The sequence below is a fragment of the Brachyhypopomus gauderio genome, chromosome 9, assembly GCF_052324685.1.
Source record: "Brachyhypopomus gauderio isolate BG-103 chromosome 9, BGAUD_0.2, whole genome shotgun sequence".
In the NCBI taxonomy this organism is placed as follows: Eukaryota; Metazoa; Chordata; class Actinopteri; order Gymnotiformes; family Hypopomidae; genus Brachyhypopomus; species Brachyhypopomus gauderio.
Window position 1 is genome coordinate 22570392 of NC_135219.1, and position 24511 is coordinate 22594902.

Here is a 24511-nt window from a genome sequence, read left to right on the forward strand (position 1 = left end):
CCTCGTCTGGAGCAGCAAGAAGCTCCAGCCGCACAGGTGGAGCGTCAGAACACGCAACGAATGAAGCGTAGCCTTAGGCACACGGTGAGGGACGTGAGCCCAGACGACGCGGCACCTCTGAAAGGTAACTGCTGATTTCGGCGAACGCTCCCCTCTTGTATCTTGAGAACCTTACCGTACCGCTTACCCGTGAACTCTATCCCAGCTGTGGAGTCATGCGTACCTCCTCCTCAGTTTGCCAGCAGGTGAATATTTAAACAGTTAATCAAAACAACAACAACAAAAAAGTGCATCCTGATTGGAACTGTTTGCAATTTTTGATGGTGTTGATGTTGGTTTAATTTGATTGCAGCCTTGTTCATTTTCTGTTTGGACACTATAACCCAATCCTTGTGTTTTCTCTCTTGTGTGTGTTCAGCAAAGACAGCAGCAGAGCACACATCCACAGCATTGCAGACAAGACAGAGTACGTCAAGCATCTCAAGGCCCTGCTGGGTTCAAAAGACTTCAGCGAGCCCATCAAGGGCATTGATCAGCTGGTGGCCCACTGCGAGGACAACCCATATATGGTCGTGGGCAACATGTTCCTGGTAACACATTTGAACTGAATTGATTTTTAATGTTTTCAGTAGCTTTCAGAAGTGATCTGTATGGGGGGTCATACGTTGGAGAACATTAAATGCTGGCACATCTGAAGAAATGTCAAAAGCTCAGATGCTTCAGAGTAGAAAATATTACAACAATCAGTTTTAACTATTACAGTGGAGGGCAGTCGTGTCCATTGTTAGTGTGAGCTTGTTTTACAATGTATGTGAAGATTTCACCCAAGCGTATCCTTGAAATTGCATTAAACCAAAGAATCCAAGTGAATGACTTATGAAAAAATCAGTCGGTTGAAATGAAAGGGCTTGAAATCAAATCAGCTCCAGGGCTTAACGGCACTGATATGGTGAGTGCCTGATGAATGCATGGGCGGCTTGCTCTATACCTCTCTTCCTCTGCTACAGGTATTTGATGCTTTCAAAGCACGACTGCAAGGTTAACCTCTATGCCTTGGAGGCCTTACAGAAGATAATCACACTGCTCAGAGACAACCTGGTCCAAGTGGTCTACATCTTAGTCCCAGCTATAGTGGACAATCACCTCAACTCCAAGAATAACGCCATCTACATGGCAACAATAGGTGCCATTCAAGCTCTCATCAATAACCTTGGTGGGTTATTTTCTCTCTTTACAAAACATCTTGAAGGACACATGCCACTGGGCTTTAGAAAAACAACAACAATGATTGTGTTCTGTTTTACCTTTGTATCTTTTGATGAAAGGTTGCTAGGTTGGGGAAAAGGTTCACACAAATCAGTAAAAGAATGTTCTTGCTCTTTGGCTAGATGTTTGTGGTGCAGATCAAATGGAAATCTCCTTTCATATTAAGGCACAGTCCAATATAAAGAAAAAAATATTTCTGTAAGACTGACAGGAGATCTTGCATTATCTGACAGCAGATAGTTAAATAATGGAGTTTACAGTGGATGTGCTTAGGCTCTTTTGTTCAATATACAGTGTCTAATCTTTTGTGGTTGTGTATACAGAAATATTCTACAAATTCAAATACATTATCAAAAAACAATTCTTTCAGAAAGTAATTCCACTGATATGCTAAGAGATGCCAGAGATAAAAAAAAGATAAAAGATATTTACCAGAAATACTATAATTCCTATATTAATTAATAATATTTATAATATTGATAATAATCATTCCAGAGAGTTACCATAGTTACCAAATACTGTCACTTTAGTTGAATTAAATCTTTCTAGGTTAAAAAAATGCTTCTGTAATAACCCAGTGCTGTCCAGGGTTGATTTATTTATCTTTGTTCCTTTTAAATATTCTTTTTATAGAGCTGGTTAGGGAACTCCTACCCCTGCAAGCCACAACTGGTTGAGCAGAAGGTGCTTCCTCTGCTCTGGTACCTCCTGGGGACCTCCAGCAACAGTGGTACGGTCCACGGGAGGGGTAGAAGCGTGAGAGGGGCCACTGTCCACCTATGCCAAGCCCTTCATGCCCACATGGGTCCGGCGCTGCTGGACTGCGCTGCTTCCCAACCTTCCAATATCCGCAAGAGCCTAAGAGAGTTTGTGAAGAACCTCCCGATCAACTGAGAGCTGCAAGCCAGACCTCCAGACCAAAATAAAGCCCAACATGGATTCTACTTGAAGATGGAGATGTTTGTGTATTTCTTACTGTGCCTGCACTTTAAATGAAAGAGAGAGGAAGAAAGTCAAACGTTTTTAACATTTTGAATTAGCAGAAAGCTAAATCCTTAAACTCAGAATTCCTTTTAAATAAGGAGCACAGATTTTAGCGAATCACATCAGGTTTAACATGCCTAGGAGCTCTGCTCTTTTTGCACTTTGAAATACTAACACTTATCATGATAACTGTTGTCATGGTGACTATAGATATATATTGTTCTATGATTGTTATTTTCTGTTGACATATCCTGAGGTAACTGTGCAGAATGTAATTTATCACATGCACAAGGAACAAGGATCTATAGTCTTTTTGTTGTTTGGTATGTGTAATGTGACTTTTCAATGAGGAGTCTTAAAAAATGAAAAAGCTACGACTCACAAAATTACTTTTGTATTCTATAGCCAGGGCTTAATTTGAGCCGGATCCTGCCGGAACAGGATCCAGGAACTCTCATTTTGAAGGGTGTGTTCCGGGAACTGTCTGCCTCGATCCAGTAACTTTCAAGCCTACTAATTATAAGTTATGAAGAAATCTGTATGCACTTCTGCACTTAAACACTTATAAAACACATGTAAATAATTTAAAAGTAATTTATATATACAAATTGGCTTGTTATTTTAACATTTGTGTGCCTAAGCGTTTTGTGATCCGGTGACATTGTGATTTTGTTTTGCGATCCGGTGACATTGTTGGCCTCTGACCCCTTGTCTCATGCCGCTGTTTGCGTTCTGGCATCGTTTGATTTTCAAAGTAAGCACTGTGTATAGCTAATAAGTGTAATGGCACAGTATTAACTTAACTCATTCTGTCAATAAAAGCTTGTTACTCCTATGATTGCAATTATATTTTTGTATGTGATAAAAACAATTGACAAACACATATAAAAACCAGAGGGCAGCAGATCATGTGAAAATATAATATTTGTGTAATTCTCAACTTTTGGCCATGACTGTAGACCAGGATAATGACACTACAGAATTTCTTCACAGAGCCTCAGCCAGGTGGAGTCAAGTTTCAGGTGGAGTCAAGAGCACACCACCTGAAACAAAATTCAAGACAAAATGAGTCCCGCCTGTATATTTACAAAGTACGGTGATAAAGCTATTGAATCAGTTTCTTTAACATCCCCCCCCCCCCATCAGACTCCACCATGTCAAGAGTAGAGGTGCACTTTTCTCGCCACAGACATTCAGAGCCCAGTGCAAAATCATCACAGGAGGAAACCTTCAGACTCCAGATTCAAGACTTAGTCAATCACGTACCTCATCCCCAGGATGCATGGACGATGTCCCCTGAAAGAGAAAACAATTGTCTTAGATTAACAGTCATGGCCTTTTATTCTGAATTGGTCTTATGCTTGTTTCCCGTGTTAGACATCTGTGACCACTGAATTCTGTAACCAGAGACCACCATGCATGTGTCGTCAAGAAATAAGGTAGGGTCAAATCCTGTTAACTGCACATGGGTACTCAATCGTTGATTGTAGTTTATAAGGAAATTAAAGCTCATTTCAAAATGAATTATTTATTTAGTGTGTATTTCTTGATTAAGATATGTGCTTGTATATACTTAGATATTTGTTAATGACATATTTGGCATTCTTAGCGAGGAGCAAAGTAAAATTTTCATTGTATCTAAGGAAACCTGTTCCCTCTGTGCATGACAAACTCTGAATTTGAAAAGATTAGGTAGGCCTAAATGACGTTTTCACGCATGCAGACAATTATGTTTTACGTTGCATGAAAAAAATCTGTTGATTCTAAAGCTTTTGGTTAAACGTCAGCTTATTCATTTCCTATTTTCTACTAACAAATGCCTAGGGTGGTTCGTACGATTGATAACATTTCTTTTCTGACAAGAAGCAGCACTATCCAACTCCAATATTTATGAGTCTCTTGAACAGAAGTTGATGGTCACCGATACCGGTGCATCACCAGTTAAGGATGCCCTCGCCGGAATACCGAAAGGGTTCGCCCTGAAATATTAATAATCCCCTCAGTCTCTGCCATGTCATTAGTAGAGACGCACTTTTGTCACAATGTACTTTTGGAGCCCAGTGCAAAACATCACGAGAAACTTTATTGGTATATGCACAGTAAAGAAACGTGTTGCTCTGTACAACGAAATAGTAATAAAGGATAAAATAAGCATGCAACATTATGATAAGTATTCATAAATGGAAATGTAAACTAAACAGAAATATAAACTGCTAAGAAGTTTATGTACATACAGTCATTGTGCAGTAGCGAGCTACATTGCTTGTTGTCAGACTGGTATGAAAACCCAATAGACTCAGCACACTTACAAATTGTCTAAACACACTTGGCACTGCCACATAATCTCCTTTCTGCATTTGCCACATGTGAACCTTTTACAAAAACCACAACGCTTAGTGGCACGGTTACTCTTGCAGCCACACTTAACCTGGCACAATGCCCTTTTCCCTGTGTCAGGTGTGGGTTGTTGCTGCTGAAACTCTACCTTGGACACCTCCTTGGCTTCCATATGAGACTGTGCAAGTTCTGTTGCAAGCTTCACCAAGAACTCGGACCGTCTCTCTTTTACCCCAGTGCATGCTTGAAAAAGCACATGTGCATTCAGGCATGAAATGTCAATCATGTTATAAAACACAGCGACTGGCCAACGCCGTGTTCCTGAACGTACACTGTACTTTCGCACCATTTGGTCCATGACATCCACACCACATTTTAGGCTGTTGTAGTCTGTGATTGTGTTTGGCTTTTTTTTTCGGGTGTCTCCAATCTCCACCGTACTGTGCATGCTACTGAGGATGCAGACAGTCTTTTTCCGTCTGGGCGCGTAAACGGTCAGCGTGGCACCAGAGGTTGAAAACACCTGTGTACTAAATTCCTCACGGCCCAAATTCTTTTTGACAGAGTCTGGAAGCTCACGACGAATCTTGTTTACTGTGCCAAGGAGGGTGGTCTTCCGGCCCAGCAACTGCCTTGCTAGTGACAGTGAGGTGAAAAAATTGTCTGTGGTAACAGTTCTTCCTTGGTCCATAAATGGTTCCATAAGCTTCATCACCACATTTTCCGATAGTCTTTCCCCCACGGGACGACTGGAGTCTTTGCCAAGATATGGAATGATGTTGCATACATACTTGGATTTCAGGTCACATGCCACCCAGAACTTTATCCCAAACTTGTCGGGTTTTGTTGCAATGTACTGAAGAAAAGAGCAACGGGTCTTAGTTGGAAAAAGTTGCTCATCTATGGTGATATGCCTTCCTGGGTTGTAACAAGTGATGCAATTGGCAGCGAAAGACCCCCAAACATTAGAGATTGCAGCAAACCGGTCAGTTGCAGCTCGTTCACTGCGTGTGTACTTGTCGTCAAAGTGAAGGTGCTGCATGATGTTCTGGAAGCGGTTTCGCGACATAATCTTGGTGATTAAGGGCACTCCCAGTGTTGTAGACCATGAGTCATGCACCGCTGGAAGGCGCACAACACCTCGCAGGATGAGGATTGCAATGAACGCCTTTAGCTCAGCGAGGGACATGAACCAGTTTTCTTGCTGTGTCTGGCGTGCATGCTGGACAGTCCACCCCTGTATGATCCGAAGCATTTCAATAGAAATGAAACAGAGGAAACTCTCTAAGCGACTCGATACTTTCCGTAGGGCAAAAGCAGTTGGCTCTCCATTCGTGGTATTGCATTTACTTGGGCTTGGATGCACTCAGTCATGTCTTCCGATCTGTTCTTCATGCCACACTGTGCCGCCTTTTGCAGTCTCTGTCAGCCGCCCGTGTCTCTCCACGCGACCCCTCTTTACTGGTGATGAAGTCTCCTCATCTACAGGACCATATGTTTGAGATTTGATTAGTGAAAGGTTGAAATAATGTGAAATTGACAAACATAATATTTGAAACGTAGCCGGCGATTGGCGGGTTCACACACAAATAGGTATTTTGGCCTTAATGGGGGGGGGGGGGGGGGGGGGGGGGTGTGCATAAATAAATTAATGTGCACAAAAAGATTCAATTGAGGCACTAAAGGCCCAAAACGATCAAAATGTGTATTGGGAAATTGAGTCAGATCAAAGAACTAAATCACATGCTGAGATCAGCAGTGTGTGTGTGTGTGTGTGTGGGGTCTTATGTATGTACTATTCAGTCAGTTCCAGTATTTGGCCAGTAAATGGAGCCCATGTAATACCATACTGATATTACAGTAATGAAATAAGACATTTTAGTGAAATAAAAGGTTCATTTCTGGTCAAGCAGTGCACCTTTTGTTATGAGATCTAATTGCAAAGTTATTTATCTCATTGATCTGACTCATACAAGACCCTTTATTTGTCTGTATTCTGCATAACCGGATTGCAGCATGAGTTTTTATGATTTCTTAGGTTTTTGGACAATGCAGCGACAGGCCAATTTGAACCAAACTTGGCATACCTGAAGGACCTGTCTATAAAAGGCTTTGAAATTGGGAGTTGATCAACATGTTTATATGAATTATAGCAATATAGGTCATATATGGCCTCAATGATATAATGGGAAAATGGACCCACCTGAAAATAAAAAAAATCCAACAATTTTTAAAAATAGTTTACCTACAGTGTCTACAGATTATGCCCATGCCACTCTTGCCATCATTGGATCAAATTCCTAGGACTAGTTCGAAAAGTGCTATTTTCAAACAATTGATGAATGTGACAAAACTACGCCTTTTTTAATAGGACTTGTAATTGCAAAGTTGTCAGGTGGACTGCAAGGAATCAAAAGAATCAAGTTTCATTTTCCTAAGCAAAGATTTGGAAAAGTTATGCATGATTCACAAATAGTGCCACCTAGTGGCCAAATGTTTCAAAACTGCACAGTGTGACAGTCCTGAGATGTGTGTGAACCCTAAATTGCAAAAATAGGTTTCCCCACACTACGTGTGTGAACCCCAATTATAATTCCAAAACATCTCAAGTATGCCACCTTGGAAGTAATGTAGGATTGTTTTCACACAGCAATACGTGGCATATATATATATATATATATATATATATATATATATTTAAATAGTTTATCTTTTGAAAAAATGTCAATAGGTAAAGATATTTCTACATAAATTTATACAATAAACCCTCAACTACTTGAAATAGAATAATATTCGAGTAATTTTAACTTATCCAGATGGTACTTTTTGCAGTGTCTCTTCCAAAAACACAACACCCATAACTGACAAACAAAAATAGGAAATCTTACCAGAAGAGATTTCAGAGTCACTACTCGGATCAAGAGTTATTTCTCCTCCATCAGAGTCACAAGGGTCGACATGGTTGAGGACCACGTCCAAAGCCTGCTGTGTTCTGCAAACCTTTGCCATCTTTGCTTCTAAGTCGAGAGTAAGTGAAATATAGCAACATGGATTTTTATCCACATGTAGGTGGATACATACATAATAGTCATAATAGTTCACACTACCACCCATCACACCCATACCTGTTCACTGTTACCTGGTACCGGCATATTTCGATCTAATGGCTGCAACAACATTAAAAAAATATATAGAACCCATCTCAGTTACCTCCATTCTGTACATTTATAATATTGTAATATAGTACTAGAGTGAGAAACCTTTATTCTATTTTATTTCACCATTTCTTCTCCATCGGAGTCAATGGATCAACACAGTTCATACAATCACCCATCCCCCCCCCCCGTTTAGCATTACCTAGTAGTGGCTGCATGTACATAAAGGATGGCTTTTATTAGACCTTTATTCTATTTTATTTCACTTAGCATGTAGCCAGATAGGCCATTTACTTTGGTGCAGTTTATTAAAGTCTATGCACTTTATTAACAAGTTTCCTATGTCTGCAGTCATCTCTCTCCATTATTAAACTGACAACGACATTATTTGAACTATAATTCTAAAACATCTCAAGTCTGCCTCCTTTGTACTAATTTTGGATTGTTCTCACTGCAAAAGGAGACATGCTGATTGGTCAAAAATAGCTAAAGTTCTGATTTTTTCTTAAAGGGTTTTTTTCTTCTCCATCTGAGTCAATGTATCAACATAGTTCACACAATCACCCATCCCCCCGTTTAGCATTACCAAGTAGTGGCTGCATGTACATAACAAAGGATGGCCTAAACATTTGGCCTGCGGGCCAGAGTTTGGACACCTCTGCATTAGGCCATCATGTCCATTAGTGCAGTTTTCATTAGCCTGCAGCAAATTCTGAAAATACTAATGAATATGGCCTGCAGCAAATTCTGAAAATACTATTGAATATGGCCTGCAGCAAATTCTGAAAATACTATTGAATATGGCCTGCATAAGGAGCATGAGCTCAACTCTGCCTGGCCTAATGGGATGCAAATGACCCCAGCACTGCCATTTGGCACTCTCTGCTAGAAGGAGTCGTATGAAAATGCTGGTAGTTGCAGTGTTAAAAGATTACAGTACCTTTAACAGTCACTACTACGACAAATTAACAGAATTGTTGTGCATTTGTCAACGTACCAGAGGTGTCACACGTCGAAAAGGCTCTGACAATACGGCTTTTAGCAACGGCAAACATCAACTACGGAATAGAATAGAAAAACCGGTAACGTCTAAACAAATGCTTACCAATTGCTGCAGCGCTTCAACAGCTACTTGCAAGGAGCCCCTTTCCTGCTCAGAAGAAAGATTGAAATGTGGCCAAGACAGGCCAAGATGGTGGTTTTATATTGTGAGTTCTCGAGGACCCTTAGGTATCCTGATGAGGCGCCTATTCAAAACATCAACGAGTGTATCAAAATAAGAGTTCACTGTCACGTCAAACGTTTGTTTGTTTTTGTTTCTGTTGCATGTTTTATGTGTTGTAGTGTGATCACTGTTTTCAGAGTGTTTGTCTGTATATCTTACCTTGTAGGGACTTCTGCAAGTAAGGGCCTGAATAAATGGCATGTAGACATTTGTAATTAAACATTACATGCATCATACAAGTGATTCAAATAAAATAAGTATATATTATATACATATAATATATACATATACAAATGATATATACTATATAATATATATTATATACATATATACAAGGCAAGGCAAAGTTTTTGCAGATGTTGGATGGGAGGACTTGGCAGTTTGGAAGGGTAAGTCCAGTGTGGATTAATACATATTTAGGTGTTCTTTAGGACTTTTAATTTTAACTTATTAAATTGTAACCTTGCTAATTGGGAAGATACATGGAGACATGTTCCAGAGAAGCTCCATGGAGTACTCATTGTGCAAGTTTCAGTGTGACAAAACTTCACATGCTTCACTCTGCTTGTACCCCGAACATGACTGCCGTTTGTGCAGATGGCAACAGAAAACTCTATAGGTTTTGACAGTCAGCAGGGTAAAACTGCTTTATGCATAATAAATGTATGTAAAATGTATGCAACTGTAGGTATCGGGGGCGGACTGGCATACATTACTACCGGGGATTTCCCCGGTGGGCCAAGGGGAAGTATTGTTTCCATTCTAATGGGAGGTAAAAGTTAATATGTTTTACAAAACCCCTTAACCTGGGGGGTATTCCACGAAGCGAGCTAACTCAGTAAGCCGGGCTTTTTAAGACAAGCCTGGCTCATTTTGCTCAAATTCGGTTCCACGAAAGAGGCTAGACTTGAGCCTCGCTCAGTTACTACAGCAACATATACGTTTGAACTAACCTGCTCCGTACCAGGCTAGAGTTGAAGCTTAGCTTAGCGGGACCGCTTCTATTGGCTCAGCAGCGTGATGTCAGTCTCGCCATCCGGGAAACAAAATTGAGGAACAAGGTTCCGCTGCAATTCTATCCATTAAATTGCTGTGGATGTAGCATATCATATCATATATTTTTATACATTTAATGGAGTACTGTAATTATTAGTTTGGAATGATTGCAGGTCATTATTATCAAAATTTAATAATTATATTTCCAAATGCAATTTATATTTCGATCTTCAGAGTACATATTCATTGTTAATCAGCGAGGTTTTTGCACATTTTAATGTATTGGTTTAATCTTAACAAATTCAGGTCAGTGTAAAATGGAATACAGTGTCTAATCGCAGTTATGGTCAACAAACATACATTAGCATAAACACTATATCACAAAAATACAATTCTTTGTACCTGAGTATTAATAATAACTGAGTAATTTAGGTGAAGATACTTTTAGGTATATATTTATCCCCACACTTCCTCTTTTGTGTTCAAATTACAAGCAAATCATATCACTCCGCAATTCACATATGTTCAGTATAAATAATGTAAATGTGTGGTTAACTTAATGGTGCAAAAAGGAAATTGATACAGACAACTACCTTACCAAGATTTTCATACAGGTGATACAAATAATCCAAAATGTATGCTATAAAAGAACAGCTAACAGTGAAGGCTGAAGGCTGATTGACCATGGCATGCCCATTTGTAGAAAATCCAGTAGATGAGGGAGCGTGTATAGTGCACAGAGCATTCATGCTACCAGCTCCAAGGTCATTCCAGGACAGGACAGATCCACTGGGCTTTCCGGATGACTACTTATTTGAGCACTACAGGTTCAGAAGACACAGTATTATATATCTTTGTAAATTACTGGGGCCATATATTGAGAAGAACACTAGACGTAGTAGAGCTCTTACCAAACCCCAAACAGTCTGTATCGCTTTGCACTTCTTTGCCAGCGGCGCATTTCTGTACAGCGTTGGGTATGCAGAACATCTTAGTAAGGCGACGGTCTGCTGCGAAATTCGATAGGTTTGTCTTGCGCTTAAGCGTTTCCTTAATATATTCATTAAATTCCCTGGTCACAGAGGCATCCTTCCCATAAAAGAAGCTTTTTCAGAACAGCAGTAACTTGGAGTTAAATTTATATGACTTTAAAAGAGACTCTTATCCAGAGCACTTACCGAAGTGCTCTGTATTCATCTTGATCAACTATTTCATGCTAAAATTCATTCAATTCAAAACAAATTGAATTCTCCAGGATTTCCAAATGTCATTGGTGCTATAGACTGCACTCACATCAGGATAAAGGCTCCATCTGGACCCATGGAGGCAGACTATGTGAACTGAAAATCATTTCACAGCATCAATGTACAGGTACATGCAAGTTTTGCCCACCCAACAGAAATTGTAAAGCATGTCGCTCCATGGGTTTGAACAACTTTCACCCTTTGTCACTTTTGCCATTGTTCTAGATGGTTTGCACCAGCCAATTTCTATTCTCCAACATTGAAGCAAAATGGCCCGGCTCGGTGCACAATATTTCGTGCCTCCTCACTGGCACAGAGGTTTGCCGAAGGTAAGAATACTCCAACCACACAAAATAGTGCAGATTTGGCCTCAGTGTTTAACTCTACTCCTTATAATTGTAGGTGCTTTTCCTGGCTTACTGCTTGGGGATAGGGGTTACCCCTGCCAACCTTTTCTCCTTACCCCATATGCAGACTCTACAACAGATGCCGAGAGGAGGTTCAATCGTGCACATTCAAAGACAAGGGCATGCATTGAGATGGCATTTGGACAGTTAAAGAGCAGATTTAACTGCTTGCGCCATCTCAGAGTGACCCCTGAGAGAGCCTGTGACATTAAAGCAGCCTGTGCAGTTTTGCACAAGGTGGCAATACTGCAAAAAGGAGTAATGCCAAGAGTGCAGTTGGACTCTCCTGTCTGACCCCTGGATACCTCCCGGACTCTGCCCTCGCCTCTCGACCCTGGACCGCACTGACCACCGCTCCCACGCTACTGCTCTGCACCTGCCATACGTCACTGTGCTCATCGTGTGGCTAGTTACACAGAGTTATCCTAATAAAGATCGTGTTATTCCGCATCAGGATCCCTCTCAGCGTGTTCTATACGTTACAAAGACAGAAGTGTTACCGCCCGGTCTAGGTCAGACGGTAACAGCGAATTAATGTTGGAGTGATTGAGGAGTGAAATATAAAGGGGAACCGACAACACGTTCAATAACATGTATTTGGACCACATGAAAATGCAGAAAATGCAAGATGTAACAAGCATTGGCTTAGCACCACTGACTTCAGGTAGGCCACGCTGAAAACGGGAAAAGAAAACTACCTGGTGCTAAGCGACTTCTTTTAAACTTACACAACAACAACCAAGAAAATAAAAGAGAACACTACATAACAAACACAACTACGCAAAAACAGAAACACAGTCCACCACACACACACACAAGAACAAGGGGCAGTCTAACAAGTCTCGATTACGGTTAGCAGATGTGTATATATATCCAAAGTCATCCCCAAAACAGGGAGATCAAACGAGGAGAGCCTGCCACTCTCTCCTGCCGTCTTCACCCCCAGGAAGCCTTTTGTAGCTGTGGACTGGGACTGACTTGTCAGGCACCACCCAGAACCATGTGACCCCATCATCCCGGGCGCACCTGAAAGAGATTACAACACAACACACATTCCACAGCACATCACGCTCCCTCGGGAGAACAGCACAATCACACAGCAACAACTCATCACGCTCCCGTAAGAGAATAGTACAATGTGTACAGTAATAACTCATCTCGCTCCTGCAAGAGAATAGTACATATCAGGGTACATATCAGGACCTAACAGAAGTATAGTCAAGATTGAGAAGTATTTATTCATGTTGAACTGCATAACTACTACTCACTTGTTCTCTTGTAGAGGTGTGAGCTCTGGACATGGAGGTCTGAGGGTCTTCTCTCTGTTCTTCCATTTCCTTTAAACACAACACAAATCATGAGATCACACAGCACATTAACAGACAGATACATAGACACACACGACTTACAGCTGGCCTTTCTGAACAGGCAGAAATTTCTTTCTGGTTGCTAAAATATTTTATACAGTTATTTAAAATGGTGTTTTACCTTTTCCTGCATATTGGACTAATCAACTGTACTTACCATTCTGGAGTATATTTTTATATTTCACCTTGACCTGCTGCCACGTTCTCTTAACCCCGCTCATGTTACTTCTAAATCAGGAAATTATTAAATAACATTATTAATTTACTATAACACTTTTAAAATGCCAATGAATGGATTAAATTATATGCTCACGCATTTAGTCTGTCTGCAATATTTTGCCAGACAGCTTCTCTGACTTTATGAAAACAGGACGTGTTGCCATTCTTCGTAATAATGTATTTATATTCCTCATACAGACGTATAAGTAGCTCATGTTCAGCAGAAGAAGCAAAAAAGCTGCTCGTTCCTTCAGCTCTTTCGACATTTTCTTGCCTTTTCGAATATCGATTAGTGAGGCTGTGTAAATACTGTGTGCACGCGCATGATCGCCGATTACAAAAGCCTGGCTTGAATTAGCGGGAACAGGTTGCGTCTGGATTTCGTTAGTGGAACGGAACTAGACGGAAGTGAACTGTTTGGCTAACTCAAGCGAGGCTCACTCTAATAAGCGCCGCTTTCATAAGCTCGCTTCGTGGAACAGCCCCCTGTTCTTTGACCATCATGTGTGTTTATTTTTTCAGGTGAGGGAATGTGGGATTTACTGTTGAGGTTCAAAGATACCTGACTGACCCAATAGTTCCACGGTTTATCTCCACCTCTATCAGCTTGCACTGGAATTTTTATGTACACCAGTCTCCTCAGTGCTGTGTGAGGCTTGAAAAATTGTGTCCCAGCACAGTGGAACAAATCCTTTTTGAATAAAAACTGAAAACAAAGATGCTAATGTCCACAATCACTAAAATCACTAATAAATCAAACTTGTTTTTCCACAAGCACTTTTGTTATTTTTACATCCATACATAAACATTCACGATATACGTATACATATTAAAAAATGTGATTAATTTTAAAAAGTGTAAAAATAAGAACCCAAACCAGCTAGATATATAAGAAACAACAAATCACAACAAACCAAACAGATTTCCTTTATTGACTTATTGACAAAACGTGAAAAACTTTAATGAAACAATATGGAGTTAAAGGCTAAAAATGAATAAATAAAAGACGCTGCTTTCACTGTCCACCATATGGCGATAATGTCCACTGCTTCATGAAGTTAACCTTTTTCCGGTACAATGGCCTAGGTGCACGCACCACTTCCTCGTTGGTGTCAGGATGCTACCGTATTTCCGGTTGGTATGCGGAAGTGTCGATGTCATGGCCGAGTCTAAATTCACAAGGTGCCTGTTGGAGTTCCCGAAATTTACCATCAACGATGTGCGTCGTATTGTCAGAGCATCAAGTACAACGACACAGAGTCAACTTGAAAAGGGTTTCAAGTTCTACGTTTCATCCTACCTCTGCAATTTTGAAGGTAAGTGGCCGACGCTAGTTAGCTAGCTAGCCTGAGGTGGCAGTCTAATGAAGTGATGTTGTTTTTAGTAACGAACCAACCTGTCCTAGTACTAGAAATGCCTTTTTAAAACATGTTTGTATTTCTGATGGAAGTATCAGGCAAAAGTAAGGCTAACGAGATAACAGTGAGGGCTCACTGCTACAGATCTATGAAGAAAACAGATACGCCACACCAGCTGAGAGTAGGACTGGTTAAAATGACACGAGTTCTGTTCAGTGTCACGTTCAAAGTTCTGTTGAACAAGTTCAAAAGTGAGTTCAACACAAGTTCAATCTTTTATCCTTGCTCTTACTTCACGTAAGCTGTGATAACCATAGGCATTGGTTTTCAAAGCTTACAATGGTAGCCAAATGCAGAGTAGCTGAGTGGGAATCATTAGCAGTCTATTTTGCCTATAGTAAACAAATGGGAGTTTATTTTACAGTTCGAGCTATTGTTATCTACCTCTATGACTCAAAAGCAGAATATAGTCCACCTCAGCTATTCTTCAAACTGCATTTTCTAAAATCTGTCAATCTGTCTTTCAAATCTTTCATCTTAACTTCTTTATTAACATATGGCTGCAACACTTACACCTATTAACATATTCTGATAACACTCTTCAAGAAGCAGTTGAAGTAAAACCTGCACTGTTCTGTTGTTGGTGGTGGAAACAACAAAATAATATAAATATAAGTAGGCCTGTTTCACTCCTATGTGTAAGCATTTCATCTGGAGTGAAAATGAAGTTTAAATCTAAAATATATTTAGTTTATAGTTGCTCACTGAACTAGTAGATTGAAACATGCACAACACTGTAGAATAGAAAGACAGTATAGCCAAGTGTTTTAAGAGTGATGCAAAACAGCACAAACATTACATGAGACAATAGACAAGTGACATTCACCACTAACAACATGATGGGACAGATATTGCGCCTATTGACATTGCTGTCTTCTTTTCAAGATACTAAATTTTGCCTCTTGTGTATTTCAGATGACATTACGTGATTCAATGCCAGTTGTGCTCATTAACAGGGGAATCTGCAACCACTTGGTTGCATTGCTTTTCCAGACTGCTCATTATTCTGAATCTGGCATGTCTGTCGTCCCTCCTGTCCTTTCATGCACACAGACAGAACAGAAGTGGCATAAACCACCAACAATGGTTTGTCTTATTTCATTATTTAATGTTAGTTAATGTATCACAGTCACTTTACTAACACCATCTTTTAAATTAATAGGGGGTGAAGCCTGGACCCGTGGATGCCATGGTTGTCCTAAAGCCAAAACCAGGTGCTACTACAGCCAGTGGAGTTAGGTATGTAGTACCAAATTTAATAGGCAGATTACAGTGTGTGGTTAAAAATATATATGCTTTTGATCATCTGATAAGACGATCTGATCTGTTCTCTTCAAAATTTAATTTAGCTTTGTTGTACTTCAGATTAGTGTTGTCAAAAAAATTGATATATCGATACGTATCGATACTGAACATTCTGAAACGGTACAATACTCGTTTCCCTTAAGTATCGATTCTTTTTACATAAAATGCGCTTTCGTTTGACCCACCCAAGCTGCCGTAATGCACAGGACAGTTTGTAATGCTAATATGGCAGCTTAAGCAAACGCAGTGCTGTTGGATTCGAAGCAGATACAGATGGAAAACTGAAGGACTTGAACAAGCCCGTTTGCAAGCGGTGCTTTTGGAACATTTCAACGAAGGGCGCTAAAGCCTGGTTGAGTGACCATAGCGCTCGACTCCGCGCGCACCTCGTGCGAACCTCCGCGAGCGGTGGAGGCTTTATACTTTCCGCTTTGCAGTGTTGTCCGAAACTATATGTGGTAGTATAAAAGAAACACCCCTCAAAACAGGGGAATGAACACTTACCTGACGAATTTTAATGCTGCTTTGTGTTTCAGGTTTGAAAAGTGCTGCAATTTAGGCTAAAGTACTTGAAAATGTTGAAATTGTAACTACTTCATTTCACAACAAATATCTGTCTGACTGAACAGTTTTCATGTATTACATTAACAAATACGAGCCTCTTGTAATTCCAGGATGAAACATGAGAGAACGTGAAGACGTTAAGATTGGGCGTTTTGAAAATAAACAACCATTAAATAATGTGATTAAAAGCGCAATATTTCGAATCATTTCGAGTATATGTATAAATATTTAACTTAATTAAGTTTAACGTGCTGGGAAATATTGGTACAAGCGCTTGAATTGAACCCTGCAAACATGACTTTGTTCATTGCGCTGAGGCGCGGCGCGTGCGAAGTTACAAAATTCGAGAGGTGCACGACCTCGCGTGCGCCGCGCTTCAGCGCGATGAACAAAGTCATGTTTGCAGGGTTCATACACCTTGTGGAATACAAACACTTGTATGTCACTTTCAAGGTCCATTTCAATATTTCCCAGCACGAGCAAAGACACTTTGTCAGATGTTCAAAAGACGTCCACTGAAAAGCCAGAATGAAAGTTTTAGCGACGTCTTTTTTAAACGTCTATTACTGCCGTTCAGTTGCAGTTTTTGCACGTCCTGACATCCAATAAAGGTCCTAGTCAAACGTTCAGATAGAAAACTCGTCATAGACGTTCATGTTAAGTTAAAAGGTTAAGGTCCTAGTCACACTGTCAGATTTTGAACGTCCACCAGACATGCAAAAAAGGGTCTGGACTGACCGACGTGATACAGACTTGATTTTAACGTCTTTCTGACGTCGCATGTTTGTTGGGATAAGTTAAATATTTATACATGTACTTGAAATTATTCGCTTTATCATCACATTATTTAATGGTTGTTTATTTTCAAAACACCCAATCGTAACGTCTTCACGTTCTCTCATGTTTCATCCTGGAATTGCAAGATGCTCGTATTTGTTATCACAAAATAACTGTTCAGTCAGACAGATATTTGTTGTGAAATGAAGTTACAATTTCAAGCATTTTCCAACACCTTTTGTGGCCTTGTCACAGTCACACCTTATTGAAGAGGCACCAAGATCCAAAAGTGCTACACCTGAGTGGCATTCACTTAGGAGAGAAAGAGTAACTGCCTCACATTTCAGAGAGGTGAGCCACGTTAGAGGTCCAGGTGCTGCAGAAAGGATAATCCGAGGGACACGACAAACAGCACATGTGAAGAGGGGACTTGAAATGGAAACAGAGGCCTTAAAGGACTGTGCAGTTCTGAAAAACTTGAACTTAACCAAGTGTGGGCTAGTGATTCATCCAGATGCCTCTTGGCTGGGTGCATCACCTGATGGACTTGTATATGACCCACTTGAGCGTCCATCATTTGGGCTTGTTGAAATCAAGTGCCCAAATGCACAAAGCTATGTAGACTGCAAATTCCTCAAAGTGGCACAAGGCCTACACAAAATGAAGGAGAGCCATTGTTATTATTGGCAAATCCAGTTCCAGTTATTGATTACTGGTATGCAGTGGTGTGATTTAGTTATCTGTGCCCATGATGATATCTTTGTGCAGCGAGTTTACAGAGATAGCAGTGTATTAGAAGAGGTGAAAAGGAGGTGTGACATGTTTTTCTTTAACACTTACATGCCAAAATACCTCTCTATGCCCAAGCAATAGAAAATCATAATGAAGACATGAACTCATGAACAATTAAAACAATTTCAATTTATTCTGTCAATTGTATTACTATTGTATTTGTTTCATTTTTTACAAATACAGTAAAAGTTAAGAAATACATAATGTTGTATTGTGTTGTCAATTTTACATATAAAAGGGAAAGCATTTTATACAATTAATCATATTGCACTGTACCTTAACATTGCAGCCAATATTTACAGACTAGCATGACCTAAAGCAGGGGTCGGCAACCTTTTTGACTCGGAGCCACAAAAGCAAAAATAATTGGAAATTTATTTCAGTGACGATGACATGTCACTCAAGCGAACCGAAACTAAATACCGGACATTTGTGAAATTCCACCCGAACATTTTTTTAAGTCTCAAAAATAATATACGGTAATTAAATACTCATTAATTTTATTCAAAAGCTGAGCCGCATCAGAGGGATCAAAGAGCTGCATGCGGCTCCGGAGCCGCGGGTTGCCGACCCCTGACCTTAAAGGGATCATTTTAAGGTTAGAGAAAAAAATAAATAAATCGCCGTAATTCACATTACATCATCTGTCTAATTCTGGATTGAGATTAGCCATTGTTGGCCCAGGCTTTTACCAAGGGGCCATTTTGATAATTCACCAAAAGACAGGCAACAGTAAAAATTTGGTTTATGCTCCCTGTGATTGAAAGGGGGATCACTGTGCTGAATATTTTATGTTCTTTGACTCTGCGAATCACACGCTCAACATGGACTCTCAGTCTTGCAATGGACTGTGACGTTCTGATCTCTGACCTAGACAGTTGAGCTCTCTTTGACAGAAACGTGGGTATGTGGACTTTGCATGGAACGCAGTCTTCAACAAGGAAACCCTTGTCCACCATGATGGCCATAGATGGGTCAAGGAGGGCCACAATGCCAGACTGCTTTAAGATCTCTTTATCACTGATAGCACCTTGATAAAGAGAAGACACAAAGGTCACTGCGCCATGAGGGGCTATCCCAAGCAACCATTTGAATGTACAGTGTGATTTATAAGTGGAAAACACTTCACTCTGAAGGAGAAGGGAATTTGGAGTTTGACATCTCAGTTCTGTGGAATCTAAAATTATTTGAGTGTCAGCGTAGTCCTGAAACACATCTGGGAGGTGAGTTTTCACAGTGTCCACATCTAACCAAACAAACAGCTCCCAATACAGTATAAAGGAAGTTGGCCCAGGTGTTAATACGACTAACAGTTGACCGATGGATTCTAAATCTATGGGCCAAATCCTTTTGCATCAGTCCCAATGACGGGTAGTACATGAAGAGAAAAATCTCATCAATTGCTTGAAGAACCTGGGGAAAAAATACATTATCCTATTGTCATATTACATTATGACTATCAAAACTTCTTTTGATGTAAAGATTAATTTGAAAATGATGACATAACATGCTTTGTATGGACAACAGGAAAACATTTACCGTTGTACTGGCAGAGTGAGGGACCTGATCAGTCTTCAACAGTCCGTGCGCTTGTAACCCGTATGATGATGTGGGTGGCTGGCTCTATTTGCTTCCAAAAGCCCATCAGGTGGGCATGGTTTGCAAATCTGTGGAATATAAAAGTTATATATAAAGTTATATAATCGCTATTTCATTCACAATGTATTTCAGACACCAGAGAAGGCCCATCCGTATACTGTGTCCTGCCATATTTTGTATTTACCTGGTAAAGAATCGTATGTCGTCATCAGAGGCAGAAAACCGCTCCAAACAGAACTTGCTGCGGACAGTTAAGTCTTCGATTTGTTTTCGGAGCCTTGATATCTCCTCGCGTAGCTCTTCATTTTCATTGAGGGAGAGATCAAGCGCAGCAGGCTCATTACTGACGCAGTAGTCATGTTCATGACACGGTAAGGGGTCATCATCATCATGGTCAGTCTGCATCTCTGTTAGATCAGTGTTGGGTGGACGCTCTGTTCTTTCCCATACTCCAGATCATGGAGTTGGAATAGTATAGTTATTCCATTGAAATAGCACAGGAAAAGCTCCAGGTCGCAGTCGTCGTCGTCCAGCAGGAGTGGGAGGTTCGAGCAGATCAGCAGCGATAAAATGTCGCAAACACACTCGGGAAGTACTCGTGACGATAAAATGATCTCTCCTGATCTTAACCACCCATTGTTTCTGCAGTTCTGAGTCCTTTGGAAAGGTGTGGAAGCTCAGGTAGGAATTACACCTTGTCGATGCTGTGCAGAATGGCACACAGCAGTGGTGGTTGGACCTGCTGTCTGTACGTTGTTGAAACGATACTTTTTTTTGTTTACCCGTCATGTTTAGGACACATAAACGGACAGGAGATGAAGCAAACATCATCATCAAGGTTGGCAAGCTATCAAAACATACCAACTCAAAGGGTTAACATGATATCAGGCTCATGGGACAAAAATGATGGGAAACAAACACAAGTTGTAATATCCACAACATTAACATTTTCTTAATCCAAAATCGGCGCTCTGAACCAAACCTCGTCTTTATCAAGTCTAAACTAAACTTATAAAGGAGCAGCAGCAATAACTAAGCATTATATACCAGCCAAAGATAGAAGCTGTAGGTGGTTAGCGCCTAAGGCCAAGAAGCTACAGGGGCTAGCTAAGCAAACTAAAAGGCACAGGTGGTTAGAGAGCAAAGCTAAAGGTTGCACTCCAGTTATGTAGCTTAACTAAATCCCCAACCCATAAAACTCCGTATACAAGTGAAACATACCTGCTTTAACCCCGTCAAAACTACTAATGGCTCAGTTCTGCTCCCACAATAGTACTGCACCAGGAGGCGCCTCGTCTGGGCCTCTCCCTCGATATAAGAGCAGGACTAAACACTTAGTACTGGACACTAGTCTCACATTTAAAAGCAGAATACATGAGTAAAAATGCACCGTACCTTACAACAGCGAACACTCCGTAAAGTCGAGCTCACGCTCCAACCCTGTCGTCCCGTTGTGCTGCTTAGCTTAGCCACGCTATTGCTGCAAGGACCCCATGGTGCCCTTATCACATGCCTGATTACAGGCACACTGCAGCCTGTAACTACCTCACTCCTCCCATACCAACAAATCTGTGGAGGGAGCTAAAGATCAGGGTGATGGCAAGGAGACCCTCCAACCTCAAAGAGTTGGAGCTCATCACTAAAGATGAATGGACAAAAATACCAGTGGAGACATGCAAAAAGCTGGTCAGCAATTACAGGAAGCGTTTGATTGCTGTAAATAAAGGCTTTTCTATTAATTATTGAGAAGGGTCTGAATAATTTTGGACATGCTACTTTTTGTTCAAATGTGAATAAAAGCTGAGAATTTTTTTCCCCCACAATGATGCTTCTTGTACATCATCGTATTATCTCCTGGGAGATTTCCAGTCAAAAATATAATTTCTGGTTAAATAAAAGTAAATTTAAGTCAAAATTTGACAGAGGTATGACTGTATATATATATATATATATATATATATATATATATATATATATATATATATATATATATATATATATACATATACACACACACACACGCGCGCGCGCGCACACACACACACATCATGAAAGCACGTATTTGTAATGTACTTAGATGTATTTGATACATATGTGAAACAAAAGTTAATATCATACTTTGCTAAAAGGTAAAAACATGTTTTTACTTTTTGTTCTTTCTGCATGTTTAGGGGTTAGTGATGTATTGTGTATTACAATACAATGTGGTATACTAATTCAAATGTTTTATGGAAGTTGTTTAAAGTTTCTTATATTTTAGCCTGTAGCAACAAGGAACACATTTTTTATGTTTTCAGGAGCTTTCAGAAGTGATCTGTATGGGGGGTCATACGTTGGAGAACATTAAATGCTGGCACATCTGAAGAAATGTCAAAAGCTCAGATGCTTCAGAGTAGAAAATATTACAACAATCAGTTTTAACTATTACTATTTTATATACTATTTTTATTATATAGTTTTATATACTCAACTATTAGTGGAGGGCAGTCGTGTCCATTGTTAGTGTGAGCTTGTTTTACAATGTATGTGAAGATTTCACCCAAGCGTATCCTTGAAATTGCATTAAACCAAAGAATCCAAGTGAATGACTTATGAAAAAATCAGTCGGTTGAAATGAAAGGGTTAGGGTTAGGGTTAGGGTTAGGGTTATCAAATCAGCTCCAGGGCTTAACGGCACTGATATGGTGAGTGCCTGATGAATGCATGGGCGGCTTGCTCTATACCTCTCTTCCTCTGCTACAGGTATTTGATGCTTTCAAAGCACGACTGCAAGGTTAACCTCTATGCCTTGGAGGCCTTACAGAAGATAATCACACTGCTCAGAGACAACCTGGTCCAAGTGGTCTACATCTTAGTCCCAGCTATAGTGGACAATCACCTCAACTCCAAGAATAACGCCATCTACATGGCAACAACTGATAACAACAACAGTTGCCATTCAAGCTCTCATCAATAACCTTGGTGGGTTCTTTTCTCTCTTTACAAAACATCTTGAAGGACACATGCCACTGGGCTTTAGAAAAACAACAACAACAATGATTGTGTTCTGTTTTACCTTTGTATCTTTTGATGAAAGGTTGCTAGGTTGGGAAAAAGGTTCACACAAATCAGTAAAAGAATGTTCTTGCTCTTTGGCTAGATGTTTGTGGTGCAGATCAAATGAAAATCTCCTTTCATATTAAGGCACAGTCCAATATAAAGAAAAAATATTTCTGTAAGACTGACAGGAGATCTTGCATTATCTGACAGCAGATAGTTAAATAATGGAGTTTACAGTGGATGTGCTTAGGCTCTTTTGTTCAATATACAGTGTCTAATCTTTTGTGGTTGTGTATACAGAAATATTCTACAAATTCAAATACATTTATCAAAAAACAATTCTTTCAGAAAGTAATTCCACTGATATGCTAAGAGATGCCAGAGATAAAAAAAAGATAAAAGATTTACCAGAAATACTTTAATTCCTATATTAATTAATAATATTTATAATATTGATAATAATCATTCCAGAGAGTTACCATAGTTACCAAATACTGTCACTTTAGTTGAATTAAATCTTTCTAGGTTAAAAAAATGCTTCTGTAATAACCCAGTGCTGTCCAGGGTTGATTTATTTATCTTTGTTCCTTTTAAATGTTCTTTTTATAGAGCTGGTTAGGGAACTCTACTCCTGCAAGCCACAACTGGTTGAGCAGAAGGTGCTTCCTCTGCTCTGGTACCTCCTGGGGACCTCCAGCAACAGTGGTACGGTCCACGGGAGGGGTGGAAGCGTGAGAGGGGCCACTGTCCACCTATGCCAAGCCCTTCATGCCCACATGGGTCCGGCGCTGCTGGACTGTGCTGCTTCCCAACCTTCCAATATCCGCAAGAGCCTAAGAGAGTTTGTGAAGAACCTCCCGATCAACTGAGAGCTGCAAGCCAGACCTCCAGACCAAAATAAAGCCCAACATGGATTCTACTTGAAGATGGAGATGTTTGTGTATTTCTTACTGTGCCTGCACTTTAAATGAAAGAGAGAGGAAGAAAGTCAAACGTTTTTAACATTTTGAATTAGCAGAAAGCTAAATCCTTAAACTCAGAAGTCCTTTTAAATAAGGAGCACAGATTTTAGCGAATCACATCAGGTTTAACATGCCTAGGAGCTCTGCTCTTTTTGCATTTTGAAATACTAACACTTATCATGATAACTGTTGTCATGGTGACTATAGATATATATTGTTCTATGATTGTTATTTTCTGTTGACATATCCTGAGGTAACTGTGCAGAATGTAATTTATCACATGCACAAGGAACAAGGATCTATAGTCTTTTTGTTGTTTGGTATGTGTAATGTGACTTTTCAATGAGGAGTCTTAAAAAATGAAAAAGCTACGACTCACAAAATTACTTTTGTATTCTATAGCCAGGGCTTAATTTGAGCCGGATCCTGCCGGAACAGGATCCAGGAACTCTCATTTTGAAGGGTGCGTTCTGGGAACTGTCTGCCTTGATCCAGTAACTTTCAAGCCTACTAATTATAAGTTATGAAGAAATCTGTATGCACTTCTGCACTTAAACACTTATAAAACACATGTAAATAATTTAAAAGTAATTTATATATACAAATTGGCTTGTTATTTTAACATTTGTGTGCCTAAGCGTTTTGTGATCCGGTGACATTGTAATTTTGTTTTGCGATCCGGTGACATTGTTGGCCTCTGACCCCTTGTCTCATGCCGCTGTTTGCGTTCTGGCATCGTTTGATTTTCAAAGTAAGCACTGTGTATAGCTAATAAGTGTAATGGCACAGTATTAACTTAACTCATTCTAACTGTCAATAAAAGCTTGTTACTCATATGATTGCAATTATATTTCT

General features: G+C 40.0%; 4 long non-coding RNA genes and 1 other non-coding gene across 7 annotated transcripts; 2 read left to right on the top strand and 3 right to left on the bottom strand.

Annotated features, from left to right (window-relative positions):
- Positions 1 to 422: 422 nt before the first annotated feature.
- LOC143522560 (uncharacterized) lies at positions 423 to 3074 on the top strand. The gene is made up of 3 exons (XR_013133054.1): positions 423 to 590; positions 1008 to 1213; positions 1900 to 3074. It is a non-coding gene; the product is annotated as an uncharacterized LOC143522560 (long non-coding RNA).
- Positions 3075 to 3385: 311 nt separating this feature from the next.
- LOC143523696 (small nucleolar RNA SNORD88) lies at positions 3386 to 3476 on the bottom strand. The gene has a single exon (XR_013133442.1). It is a non-coding gene; the product is annotated as a small nucleolar RNA SNORD88 (small nucleolar RNA).
- An 8715-nt stretch (positions 3477 to 12191) lies between these two features.
- On the bottom strand, positions 12192 to 13848 carry LOC143523493 (uncharacterized). Its single transcript, XR_013133363.1, has 2 exons — positions 12883 to 13848; positions 12192 to 12640 (listed from the first exon to the last, which is right to left on the bottom strand). It is a non-coding gene; the product is annotated as an uncharacterized LOC143523493 (long non-coding RNA).
- A 366-nt stretch (positions 13849 to 14214) lies between these two features.
- On the top strand, positions 14215 to 18070 carry LOC143523494 (uncharacterized). 3 transcript variants are annotated; one of them, XR_013133365.1, is made up of 4 exons: positions 14215 to 14516; positions 14651 to 14739; positions 15612 to 15704; positions 15781 to 18070. It is a non-coding gene; the product is annotated as an uncharacterized LOC143523494 (long non-coding RNA). The 3 variants fall into 3 exon arrangements; XR_013133364.1 differs by lacking the exon at positions 14651 to 14739 and having other exon boundaries at positions 15534 to 15704; XR_013133366.1 differs by lacking the exons at positions 14215 to 14516; positions 14651 to 14739 and having other exon boundaries at positions 15156 to 15704; positions 15781 to 15857; positions 16460 to 18070.
- A 95-nt stretch (positions 18071 to 18165) lies between these two features.
- LOC143523495 (uncharacterized) lies at positions 18166 to 21211 on the bottom strand. The gene is made up of 3 exons (XR_013133367.1): positions 19840 to 21211; positions 19596 to 19723; positions 18166 to 19469 (listed from the first exon to the last, which is right to left on the bottom strand). It is a non-coding gene; the product is annotated as an uncharacterized LOC143523495 (long non-coding RNA).
- Between the last annotated feature and the right edge of the window lie 3300 nt (positions 21212 to 24511).